Source organism: Panthera pardus, unplaced genomic scaffold (genome assembly GCF_024362965.1).
Source record: "Panthera pardus isolate Hobbes unplaced genomic scaffold, ASM2436296v1 HiC_scaffold_8, whole genome shotgun sequence".
Lineage (NCBI taxonomy): Eukaryota > Metazoa > Chordata > Mammalia > Carnivora > Felidae > Panthera > Panthera pardus.
In genome coordinates, this window is record NW_026527013.1 from 135,441,164 (window position 1) to 135,455,098 (window position 13,935).

At 40.9% G+C, this 13,935-nt stretch overlaps 1 protein-coding gene across 6 annotated transcripts in view; it reads right to left on the bottom strand.

The window, feature by feature from the left end:
• CTTNBP2 (cortactin binding protein 2) overlaps nt 1-13,935 on the bottom strand; it is a 163,936-nt gene that overhangs the window by 94,913 nt on the left and 55,088 nt on the right. Inside the window, exon 2 of one of the 6 annotated variants that reach the window (XM_019418031.2) lies at nt 13,531-13,605. The exons of the other annotated variants lie outside the window; for them this stretch is intronic. The gene's annotated coding sequence lies outside the window, so the exon portion shown is untranslated. The remainder of the gene's footprint in view (nt 1-13,530; nt 13,606-13,935) is intronic. 6 annotated transcript variants of the gene reach the window in all.

Below are 13,935 nucleotides of genomic sequence, written 5' to 3' on the forward strand. Positions count from 1 at the left end.
GGGGCAGAGAAAGAGGGAGACAGAAACTGAAGCAGGCTCCAGACTCCAAGCTGTCAGCATAGAGGCCAATGTGGGGCTCGAACCCATGAGCAGTGTGATCATGACCTGAGCTGAAGTCAGACACTCAACCAACTGAGCCACCCAGGCGCCCCAGATCTTTCTCTTTTTAAATGCAAGCATTTAGGGGCATCAGGGTGGCTCAGTCAGTTAAGCATTGACTCTTGGTTTCAGCTCAGGTAACGACCTTGGTTCGTGAGTTCAAACCCCACATCTGGCTCCATGCTGACAGCGCGGAGTCTGCTTAGGATTCTCTCTCCCTCTCTCTCTGCCCCACCCCTGCTTGCAATCTCTCTCGAAATAAATAAATGAACTTTCAAAAAAAATAATAAAAAAAAATGTAAGCATTTAAAGCAATAAGTTTTTCCCTAAGTACTGTTTGAGGTGTATCTCAAATATTTTGATGCATTTTTGCTGTCATTCCGTTCAAATTATTTTCTAATTTTACTGTGATTTTACTTTTGACACATGAATTATAGAGGTGTTTTTCTCAGAAGTTTCCAGATATTTGGATGTCTTTTTTTAATGCCTTATCCTTACTGGTTTCTCATTTAACTCTGTTGAGGTTACTGAATACATTCTACAAATGTCAATTAATCAAGATGGTTGGTAGAGTGTGTTATTCATATTTTCTATGTTTTTACTGTTTTTCCCCGAATAACTACTTGTTGTTCTATCAACTACCAAAATAGGTATTAAAATCTGTAATTATGAAATTGTCTATTTTCCCTTTAAATTTACCAATTTTTGCTTCATGTATTTTGAGGCTCTATTACTCGTCACCTAAACATTTACGTCTTTGTGATAAACTGTCCCTTTTATCATTATGAACTGTATTATCTCTACAATACTGGCTCTGTTTTTGAACCTTCCACTGTTTCCTTTATCTTCCTATTCAGAATTTGCCAGTATAAATGTTTAATTTGTACTATTAAATCCTACCAACCAGTAGGACAAGCCTCTTTCACAATATCAGTTTCTAAAAATTCCTTTGTTATACTACCAGCTTATTCTTCTAGATGAAATTTAGAAGTTGATAAAATAAGTCTCAAAAAAAGCAATTATAATTTTGATTGGTATCATGTACAAATTAGACAAACATTTGAAGAAAGAGGCCTTTTTCATAAAACTAAGACTTGCCATTGGAAAATAATCTTGCTGTTGTATCTTCCAAAAGTTTTCTATTTTAAAATCAATTAGCATAAATCTGAGAACAAGAAAATTTTGGCAATATCCCCACTTTCCTAATTATCTCTGTACATATTTTATCTTGATTAAAACTGTTAAAGCAGTTCTCAATCGAGGCTGCTCATCAGAACCACGAGTAACTCTGCAAACAGTTTTCGCCCAACATTCAATGATGACTCTATGAAGATTCCCCTAAGTACTTCAATGCCCCCACCAAGGAGAAGAAGAACCAACTTCTTGCTTCTCTTTACACGGTTATACCATTATTTCCATGCTTAATATCTTAATGCTTATTTCAAACTAGGTAAATCTTTAGGGTATTTATTTTTCAAAGCAGCTTTTGGATGAGAATGTTCTGTTTCTCTGTCAATCTGAGTATGATTTCTATTTCCTTCTTCCACGACCACCACCTGGTCTGGGTGAAAACATTCTTAGGTGATAACTCTCAACACTAGATATTGTTTCTTTGCCTCCTGCATTCAATAGTGCACAGGAGCAAGTCCAAGGCCAGATAGATTTTTCTCCCTTTTTAGGTAAACCTTCCGCTTTTCTGCCCAATTAATTCCTTTTCGAACTTTAAAATTAGTAAGTAACATTTAAGATTATTCCCAGTGTTGGCTGGTATTTTCCTGCCCTACAGATTTTTTAACATAAAGATTCTGCTACATCTCACTTGCAGCAACCAATCAATTTGTTCTGGTGTTTTTCAGGAACATCCATTTTTCTCCTGGTGGATCTCCATTCGCCACCTTCTAAACATACGTATCTTTGTTTCTACTTTATCACTTTAATCCTTTCCTCTGGGTTCTGGGAGAACTTCTTAAATTTGTTATGGATTTCATTTTTTATAATGTTGATTTTTCACTATTAGTGCTAAAACATGCTTCAATTCTCCTAGTGCATTTTAGATTCTAACCACTGTCAGTACTGTCATCCTCACTTTACAGAGGAGAAACCTGAAAGGGCCTGAGACAGGTTGTAGAGCCAGGAGCTGTGGAGGCAGTACCCACTCCAGCGATCTGCCTCCGACGGCTACGCTCTCTGTTCCCCAACTCTGCAGCCAGTTCACTCTCCATCACAGTCTGGCTCATCCACCATTCAGTCTCACTCCAAAGTCTATGTTTCCTTGAATTTTAAGACACAAAGCAGATGGTGTCTAAAAATTACTTTCTAAAATTTACTTGCTTCTCATAATAATTTTGTCAAATGTAGGTCGTTTCTTTGCATTTTAAATGTTAGGTTATCTTCCCTCTTCTTTGCTACAAAATCTTTCATAAGCCTTAGGTTTTTTTTTTTTTTTTTTTTTTACTCCATCTTTGGACCAGTAGGAGTTAACCCAGATCTGGTGCTTATCTGTAAGCAGGGCAGGTAGAATCTCTGAGCACCTTTAGTCTCCAGCTGGTTGCCATTAAAATGCTCCTCTAATAGAGGGCAGTGGGCAGACTAGTGCTAACTTACATGGCAGTGCTCCTCTCAGCTCAGAGGGGAGAGGAGAAGTCAGAGCCACAGCCCTGTGAAACAGGTTCCTCTGTTGGGCTCCTCCCGGAGGCCTTGTGTGTCAAGGACAAGGAGTCTCTCTGGCTGCACCTGCCCAGGAGGGACGAGAGCATGTCTGTGCCAACGTCTCTGCTGGCAGAGTATCAGGGGGTGGCACTGATGTCCAAGACAGCTTTCCTGGCAATGCCGCTTTCTAGTGCTTCTCCTTCACACTTGTGGAAGAGATTTCTGGTGGCAACTCCCTAACCTATCGCATAGTCTGCCCTCGCCTCTCCAGATCCAGGTAGGTACCAGCTGGCCGGCTCTTACCAAGTTACAGGTCCGCCTCCCGAAGAGCATCACAGGGTCCAGGAAGTGAGTCAACGTTCATTTATGCCTCAGTCTGGTCATATGATCATTGCATATAGCAGGTATTCCTTTAGGACATGGGTAGTGCAGCAGTGGAGACAGTGGGCTCAGAGATCACACAAAATGGGTTTGATAGACTCTGCTACTTCTATGTAACCTTGGGCTGTTTATTTTACTCCCCTCAGTCTTTACCAGTAACGAGAGGATAACAGAGGACCCAATCTGGGGTTCTGGTTTTGTTATTTTGAAGGATTAATGAAATAATGCACGTAAGGCACTTAGCTGGGTACCCGAACAAGAGTAAACATATAATAATTAATAGCTATCATTTTAATGATGACCACTAGTTCTCTCTTGTTTTTGTCTGTTTTTACATCATTTAGGCTATCTCACTGGAGAAATGGGAAGTTGTGAGTCAGATGTCAAGTGCTGAAGTTTCCATTTTAGAGCTGGGGGATTGTCTTCAGGCATGTAGGCATGCATTTACAATTCTTCTGTCTCTTCTACTGCATCACACCCCTTAAGGAAAAAGCCCTGTGCCCCTAATTGTGCATTATGCTAGAGCCCCCTTCATGGATGTGGAAGGTCAAGCACTGAGGGTGCACTCATGAAATACAGTATATGAAGTAAAACAGAATCAACACGCTATGGATGGAAATGAAATCATCATCCAACATGTACAGAAACACACATAAATACAACACTCTGCTGGCAGAGAAAATAATAATGAATTCTTTTAAGAGATGTGTTTTAAAGGATTACAGAGCAGAAAGCAAAGACAGAACAAAATACATGCAATCCTATTTCAGCATCACCCTTTAACATAAAAAAATCAGTTCTAATGTAAGTCAAATGATGTGTTCTGAAGCACCACATTTAGAGAATGGAGATACTGTTATGCCATTAACTTTATAAGCTCTGCCCTTATTAATGGATGTGTTTTTCAACTTTCAGGGTAAATTTAGATACCACCATACAGCCTTAAAGTAAACAAATCTGCACAAGCCATTCATTTGCTGAAGTTCCAACTCATATTCTTTACGTTTTCTAAAGCTTCTAGATAATGAAGAAATTGGCAAAATTTTCCAACAAAGTAAGTAATCCCACCAGAAAACGTATCAAAGTTTGTGATATTCTGGGGAACTAGCAAAATAGTCATCTGGTAAAGAGATGACTTAGAACACCCGTAAGAAAATATGCTCCCAATGATTAAAAAGAGTATAATTTTATTTGACCATTGAAAATAAGTGTTTGAAAAAATAAGGCTTCTGTAGTCTGATATTGTCAAGAGAAGCAACTAACCACTCATGGGGACTGAATATTGCTGTACCAAGGACACCAGCAGGAATTCTGCAGTTACCCGCCACCGCCCCCCCCCCCCAACCTCACTTCATGTATACTGGATCACATTCCTGTTTCTGAGAATTCCCCCCCAACCTCACTTCATGTATACTGGATCACATTCCTGTTTCTGAGAATTCCCAAACAGGTATTCCCCCCACTTTTGTATTATTCACATCATCATGACTGCACAGAAGCATTTTCTTATTAGGCTTTAATCATCTAGGACTTTTGACTCATAACAAGGGGAAAAAAAAAACAAACCAGCATGAAACATCTTGCCTAAAATGAACCCATAAAGAATTATCCAAATAAACCAGCCAACCTCAGGGGGATGCAAGGTAACTTCCTTGAAATGTTTTAATTATTTCGGGAATAATGTAGTTTGCCAATATGATAATTCCGGAAAGGCCTATTTTTTTTGTGCCTAGAGAAATGAAATGTGGAAACAGCAGTGGGTGGGTGTGGGAACACTGTTAACATAACCAACCCCATCCAAAAATTTTTAAAGTGAAAAACAACGAAATAAAGGCAGTGTCTTATCTGCTGGGGAGAATATAACACATAATGTCTGTGGCAGAGGTTGTGATTAAAAATTTTAAACACAGTCCTTTTCATAACCTAAGAAACATTAGTTGGCTTGGTTATAAATACAATTCCCCAGGACATAGGGAGAGAATACGGGAGAGAGAGCTCTTAGCGTTGAGCCACCTCCCCAACTCCCAACGGAACCAGACTTGGTCACCGTGGAGTAACTCACCAAACGCAAGAACTGCTGAGCATCTGGAAAACTTAAACAGAAAGCTCTTAATATTCTCACCATCTACCAGCTGAAGATGACTCATTCCATATCAACAACAATCACGGGAAAAGGAATGTCAAGGGTTTGAAAGCAGTCTATTCAAACCCTGCCAGTAATTTTACCACCATTAAACGTTCCCCAGTCCTTGCAAGAATGTATACCTACTGCTACTTCCCACAGCAAACCAGAAATCCACTGCAGTTGCCAGAAAAGGACCACCACATAGATCTTGGGGCAGCCCTGGGAGGAAGCAGAGTCCCGGGAGGCAGACTTCCTCATACGCCTGCAATAAACGTGAGCCCATCGGACAGGTGGCAGATGCACAAACTGTAGGTCAGACACCTCTAGCTACTCTTAAGTCAGAGGACCAGGGACCTATGCAAAGGTGAGGGGAAGACATGATCTTGTTCAAGGAACAGATCTCAGCAGGACAAGTGTCATTTGCAGGAATGGGGTGAGAATCCATTTTAGATCACGCAACGTTGTCTTCAGTGCACTTGACACAAAAACAGCTGTGAAATGCTTTATAAACCATCAACTGTAATGCATAGGTTGGTTGGTATTAACATACAATCATCCATCACAGGCCTAACCATCTCAAATCACATTGGTGAAAATGCTCAACTATTTATGTTTCTGCTAGACCTTTTCTGTTTACATTACACCATTTATTCAATGAGAGCTCAAGTTATGTCTATGCAAGAGCCATTTTTCTCCAGCAACCAGCTTCCCTAGTCCTATTCCACAGGGCATTTGTGAGCTGAAAGGGAAGGGGTAGTATACCTTAAATAGTCTCTAATAGAGAATAAATTATAGAATAGTGTAAATATATGCGACACATTATGAAACAGTGAACTGTGGCATCTCTTCCAAAGGAGTTTAGACCAAGATGAATGGCAATCATTTCCTGAGTCTCCAACACAATTTATGACTGGCTATGATCAATTTCTGAAAAGAGTAGATATGAACTATATGTTTAAAGTCTATTCTTGTAAGAATCCATTTTCTCTTCTCTAAGCTATGCCACCCACTTTCTCACTGAAAGTGGAGCATGAGTCTGAAAGCCTCTGTGGCCTCAGAGCAGATGACACCACTCATCTGTGTAGGTGGCACATTACAGGGCTCACTGGAACTTGCTGCAGGAAGGAGATTGGGACCCTGCCATTCCCACCCCCTCTATCCTGGAACAGCTACTGAAGGCATCTGTTTCTGTCCTTTAATATCTTCAGTCTCCCATTAATATTCATGGAGAACACAAGGATAGTAAAAATAACAGTTAGGATGGGGCTGAGGTCATCACTCTCTGCCAAAACATGTCAGTTCTTAAAACACTGATGAGTTACACAGAAACGTTGATCAGACAGAACTAAAGCCTGTGGTCACAGTCCCTCAGCCAGAGTAGACAACATTACCATTCACACTAAAGGCAATCATGACCTTTCATCCGAATGTCTGTGCTTTATATACAAGATGACGATGCCATTAAACTTCCCAGAAGACATACATCCCTACAAGCAACTGGACTAGGAATGGGGCATCCACACACACTCCTTTACCCATCCACAGGGAGTGCCTGTCTCCCCTGGCCAGAAGGAAAGGCCTCGGGTATAATTTAACTTCCTCTATGCTACGACAAATGTTCCAAATAGGAATCACAACCACAGGCCTGGTTACAAGAGCTTCATGCTCAAACCAAGTGACCTTACTACACACCAATATTCATAAAAGAGAAGCTGTCAGATACATATGAGGCATCATGATAATGTCTGAGTGGATTTAGTATAGCCATGCATTTAGCAGATCGCTCTAAAATCATATTGTACTTGCCTGTGAATGTACAGACTGTTTTGCCTGCGAAGTCTATTTTTAAATATTGGTACAAGGCACTTGCAGCTGTGTTTGAAAAGTAAAGGATAACATGTACTTGAGATTAAGCCTGTCATCCACAGAAACAATTTCTACTCTATCACATATAAATAACAGTATCAACAGAGTCCACCAAAATGACAAAAGCAAAATCAACCTTTGTAAGAAAAAATCTTAATAGCCCATTTCCAAAATAATACTTTTTGAAGCTGATTTAGTATGAACAGTCCTAATTTTATTATTTCCCTATGTTAAAATGACTTTAAAAGATTTCACACACAACACATATGATGTACACAACATGCAACCAAATTATTTTTCTTTCAAGGAAGATAATCAAATAAATGCGCCTGTAAAGGTGATCTAGGTTATAGTATTTTTGCCATGCTTATGTTGAGTCACAAAATCACGCTAGGAGGTCAAGAGCAAGTGCTCCATGGGTATCTTCTAAGGTCAGGAAACTCATCAGCACCATGACAGACTAACAATCTACCCTAGGATTCATAAGCCCATCAGCCCCTATCTGAGTGGAAGGCCCAAAAACATACTGGAACACACAATGCATAAAGTATTCCTATTCCTCTCCTCTCTTTGTCAAGAACTAGATTTGGAAATAAGAGCAAAGAATTAGAAATCAAACATACAGCCACTGGAAGAAATACTGTCCTCAGAGCTGATACATTATTTGGAGGGAGAAGAGACCCAGGAAGGCATTAGAGCCACTAAACAGCTAAGAGTTTTGCAAAGCATTGGACTGTTCTTCCTTCATCACAAAAGCTTGTCATAGAACAAACACCACACTTCTTTGGCTTTATGGCCTAGAAGGCTGCCTGTTCCTCACAAGAAATAAACACTTCTCAGTCTGAATTAATTGAAAAATGTTTTTGTTTCACAAAGTAGTAATAAGAACTTACATTTGAACTACTCTTTGGGGATAAAGAGTCTGGATTACTAAATGGTCAAAGAATCCTACTGGTTAGAAAAAGGCTAATGACGTTTCCACATGTAAGTTTTTTGGGTTTTTTGGTAAGATATAATTCTAGCCATGGATGAAATATTTATTGGTTATTACACTTTCACTTTTAATTCAAACACTTAGAAAAAGAGAAAACATAAAAGTGGCTTATTTAAGACTTTAGTCCCCTGTATTCAATCAGAACATTGCCAGTATCCCAGAGCACCTGAATCATGTGGATAAGCAATGGGATCAGAACTCACCATTTCTTGGGGCTCTGGGTGGCTCAGTTAAGCGTCCAACTTCAGCTCAGGTCATGATCTCACAGTTCGTGAGTCTGAGCCCCACATCAGGGTCTCCACTGACAGTAAGGAGCCTGTTTGGGATTGTCTCTTTCCCTCTCTCTCTGCCCCTCCCCCTGTCTCTCTCTCTACAAAAATAAATAAGCTTTAAAAAAAAAAAAAAAAAAGCAAGCAAGAAAGAAAAGAGCTCACAATTTCTTAATATCCTTGGCTCGAACAGCCATTACCAGAACGCTCCCTCAACATCCTCATGTCCTCGGACTTTATCACGACTACAAAGACACCGCATTCTCCCCTAGTTCATCTTCCACTCCCCAAGCACTGTTTCTCTCAATCCAGTGGAAAGCTCATGTTTCTTCAGATGCTTCTTCAGTTACTTCTCTACACAGTAAGCTTGGGTCCATTCAGCATCTGCCATCTGTGCTCTCTCGGAATGCTGAGCAATGCTAAAGCACATTAATAGCTCACTCTGAAGCCAGTACACATTTCAAGCCTCCAAGCTCACCTGGGTCCAAGGAGCCAAGATCACTATGGGTTCAATGAATCACAGTGGTAAGAAGGAGGCCCTGGTTTCATGGTGGACATGCCAAACCTTCTCTAGGATCCTAACTCACTGTTCTCCGCCTTGTGACATTCACCTTTGCTTTCCTCTTCGTATTGTGATCTCTTCCCAGTAATCTCAAAGTTCTCCATTTTTACCTTTCTCAAAGGAAACTGTTTCTTTGCCCCTCTAAGGTTGTTAATCCCATCTATGCCTCACCTTCCCTTACTACTTCCTTTTATCTCCAAGCACTACAAATGATCCTCCCTGACCAAAACTACCTCTTCCAGAACCTTACATCCAACTGCCTGCCAAATAGGTTACCCTGGGTGTTCCAGTAAGGCCAGAAAATTCATCAAGTACCAAACTGAACTCTTCATCTTCTCCCCTGGACACCTTTACCTTACATATTCCCTGTCTGGGCTGTGGTACCACCACACTACAAACTCACCTGAGTGTCAACAGAGAAACCACTTTCACTCCTCTCGTACCCACAGCCAATCAGTCCAGGCTCATCATTGCTGCCTTGCAAGAATTCCTCATATGTGTCCCCTCCCAACTATCCCAGCCATCACTGCCTTCCTCTGGCCCCTTGTCACCTTCATACTAACACTTGCAACAATCTCCTGCTTGGTCTCCACACCTCTGTCTCTCCAATCAATCTTACTCTTTGCTCCTAAGAAGGATTACTCCAAAATGCAGGTGTAAGGAACTGATCAAAATCTGTCCAGAGTTCTTATTACTTAACAATAAGGCCCAAACTTTCATGAAGGTCCTCCATGATCTGACCTCTTATTCTATCTCTACTCTTATTTTTTCAATGTTTATTTATTTTGAGAAGGAAAGAGAGAGAGAGAGAGAGAGAGAGAGAGAGAGAGAGAGAAAGCAAGCAGAGGAGGGACAGAGAGAGAGGGAGAGACTCCCAAACAGGCTCCGCACCACCAATGCAGAGCCCAATGCAGGACTCAGTCCCATGAATTGCGAGTTCAGGACCTGATCCAAAACCAAGAGTCAGATGCTTAACTGACTAAGCCAACCAGGCAACCCTCTACTCTCCTTTTTTACATACCAGCACCCACCCTCCTCCTCTTTACCTCCTAAGATTTCTAATAACTGCATTTTCTTATTTTCTGTATTCTTCATATTCTGGCATCTAGGGAGAGAGATTCCTCCCAGAGCTAGCCAGTTGTTAAAGACAGCCCATGACTCTCCTGTGACTGTGACCTCTAGATGCAAACCAACCAATGCAGGGCCCACGGCCCCTCTGTCTGCCTCCTTTAGCAGACTCTCACACATGCAGCCACTCTCCCCTGCCCTAACCATCACCCCCCGGCCAGGTACAGCCCCAGGTACTCAACAAAGAGGGGTAGTCTCTCCACCCTGGAGCCTCCTGAAAGTATTCATAAGTCTGCTTACCTTGCCTTGCCCATTCCTTCCCATGGAAACCACAATGAAGACTTCTTGTCCATGCTTTCCCTCACTCCTTCTGCCTCCAGACTGATCCCGGTGCTTCCCCATGTGGCCCTGTCTGGCAATGCTGGGCCTACTTCTAGGGACCAGAGTATAAAAATTTCTCCCCCTATGACAGTCATTTCCATGTTTGTGTCTTACCATATGTGATTAAAACAAATCCTGGGTTAATTTTTAAAACAAGTTTCAACTACAAAACTATTTACAAGGCCCTGACTTCGCTGTGCTGTTGCAGGTCTCTGTGCATATAGCTGGTAAGTTGTATTCTTCCTATGAGAGCCAGTTTCTAGTGTGTCTTTCTACGTGAAGCCTTTTCTGACCCCCCCCCCAGTGCCGAACCCCCCTCTTTGTGCCCCCACTGCACAATGTGTGTGGCTCCTACCCAAACATTTCTGCATCACCACAACTGAGTTATTTGCTTCAAACTCTCCTCCTTCCCTCTCCCCTCCAAAGCCAGGAAGTCAACTACAAGGAGACTGGGCCATACTTATGCTTATCATGAGCACTGACCTTGCATACAAAAAACAATCAATTCTTTATGAATTTAAATGTACATCAGTAGTGTCAGTACTGAATAGACCAGCTTTGCTGCTTTGAAATCGAGCACTCCAATTAAGAATTTCCAGCTAGAAGGAAAAAAGTTAATCAGTAATATCTTTAGACACAATTTATTCTCATTTAAACTATACCCTGTCCAAAAAAAAAAAAAAAAATACAAATAACATCTTAATGATGGCCCAACCAAACGGACTGACTTTGGAATTTATTTTCCTAAATATATTTGGCTAGGGGTGTGATATAAGCTTAGAATAAACAATACGGTACCTTTAAAAAAAAAAAATGAGAAGGCAGTCTGATTCTGAACCAGGAAATTATGCTAATTTCCTTTTTATCTTCCTCCTTAAGATTCTTTTATAATTCACTCCAGTTAGGAAATGATACAAAGCACAGATCTAAACAAACTGATTTCTCTTCTCTTCCTTATGAAAGACAATTTAAAATTGGTTGAATTGGTTGCTTAGAATTCAAGGTAAGTACCTAGTCTGAGGCAGAGTATTTATGTCAATTTATAAAAGAACTATAAAATTAACATTTAAAAATGAACAAACATTACTTTTTCAAGTGTTGATCATAAATATCTTGACATCTGGAGAAATCTCACTCAGACCATTCGACTCTACTGCTTTCAGCAAGTGATGAGTTGCCATAACTTGTTCTATTTTATTTTGAGCACAAATACACAGACTAATTCCTTGGTCCACAGGGAAGGTGCTAGGTTGGGTTTACTTATGTCCTCAAAATAAAATAATTGTGGCCCTTCAAAAGCTACACAAGCAAAAAAGGTTGAGGCTTTGTTTATTTAGAGGTGCCTCTTGGAAATGCCTCAAGTTATGTAACAGCGTTCCAATTTTCCTACTCTCCTCAGATAATTGCCAGCATCAATAAAAGGAAAAACGGCTTACCGTCCTCACTTCTTTAGGTGGAACAGCGAACCTAAGCAGGCCAGCTGTCATGCGTGGATGGACGCTCTAACCAACAAGCCTCCCCACAGAGGGGCAGCTAAAGTGGCGTCAAAAAGTAGCTGCAAGAGCCACCTTCCCTCTCAGCCCCAAGGTCAGCACAGTAAGTTATCAGTGTGTCTTGTCCACATGAAACTGAAACACAGGTACACCAACTCACAAGGCTCACCTTGCTTAAGGCTAAAGGGTCTGCTCTTGCTTCTGGAAAGAAATTGGAGATTCTAGAGATGCGAAGCCACCTAATTCAGTCCCGAATGGACACTCTGGTTTCCAACTGCCTGGATTTGAATTTTGGCGGTAGAATTTCCTAGCTCGATGGCCTCTGCGAAGTTGCTAAACACCCTAAGCCTCAGTCTCTCATGTGTAAAATAGAGATTATAATACCTAGGTCATAGCCTTGTTGAAAAGCTTAAGGAGATACTTAATGTACAGTGCATAGCATGTTGACTGACACAATGACCAGTGTTCAGTTCCTACACACTCAGTAAGAGAGGATAAATTATATACCACTTATAAATTACCCAGGCTAAGTCTAGGCTGCAGCATTGGTTAAAGGAGGCTTCATTACTAAGACTGATGTTCCTACTTCTTCCTGTTACTTCAAGTTTTAAGCTCAGGTCACATCCTTGAATTAGCAAGCTAAGAACTACTGCTAAAAACTTTTTAAAGACTATTTTTTAAAGCACTCTTTAAAGATTCGCAGCAAAATTGAGAGGATGGTACAGAGATTTCCCACCTACCTCTGCCCCTACACATGCATAGCCTCTCCCATTACCAACACCTCCCCCCAACCAAAGTGGTACATCTGTTACAACTGATGAACCTACACCGACACATCATCACCCAAAGTCCATAGTTTACCTCAGAGTTCTCTTGGTCTTGTACATTCTATGGGTTTGGACAATTGTATAACATACATCCATCATTATAGGGTCATACAGAGCAGTTTTGCTGCTCCAAAAGTCCTCTGGGCTCCACCTAATCATCCCTCTTCCCCTCCTCACTCCTGCCACATCACTGGTCTTTTGACTCTGTTGCCTTTTCCATAACGTCATATACTTCGAATTGTGCAGCATGTAGCCTTTTCACATTAGCTCTGTTCACTTAGTAAGATGCATTTAAGGTTTCTCCACATCTTCTCATAGCTTGGTAGCTGATTTCTTTTTAGCACTAAATAATACGCCATTGTCTGCATGTACCACAGCCTATCCATTCACTACTGAAGGACGTCTTGGTTGTGTCCATGTTTTGGCAGTTATGAATAAAGCTCCTATAAATCCCTGTGCATGTTTTTGCGTGGACATAAGTTTTCAACCCTTTTGGCTAACTACCAAGAAATGGATTGCTGGATTGTATGGTAAGAGTATGTTTAGTTTTATAAGAAACCTCCAAACTGTCTTCCCAATTGGCTGCACCATTTTGCATTCTCACCAGCAGGGAAAGACAGCTCCCGCTGTTGCTTCACATCTTCACCAGCATTTAGTGTTCTCATTGTTTGGACTTTGGTCATTCCGATCGCTATGTAGAGCTGAAATTTTTATCATTTCATGGGGTTTTTTTCCTTCACATATTTCTCTTTATAAAACTGAGTGATCTTTAAGAATACCGAGAGGGTTAATAAATGTAATTCTTGTAGAAGGTACCTTAATCCTCCAGTTCTACCAGCGCTGTACTTTTCAGAGAAACCAGGGCCAGTCTTTTGCCTGAGAAGAGTTAACCTGAAGAAATCAGAGTTGAGAAATGGAGAGAGTGAGACTAAGTGCTGACCGACATCATTTGAGTCCTTGAGTCTAGCTAGCCGTTCCTAAAAGCTAGACTTACTCCTGTAACTTTTCAATTACATGAGCCAATATATTCTTGGGAGCTATTTGGTTTCTGTTCCTTGCAACCCCCAAATTAGTCAGTAACAAAGCACTAAACTCCACACTTTTGTAATGACAATACCACCAATTACAACAAAATGGTCACTTTTTAACATCTGTGAGCCTAATAAACTTTAATGTCACAACCACTAACCCTCACTGACAGATCTTTCCAGATTCTTTCTG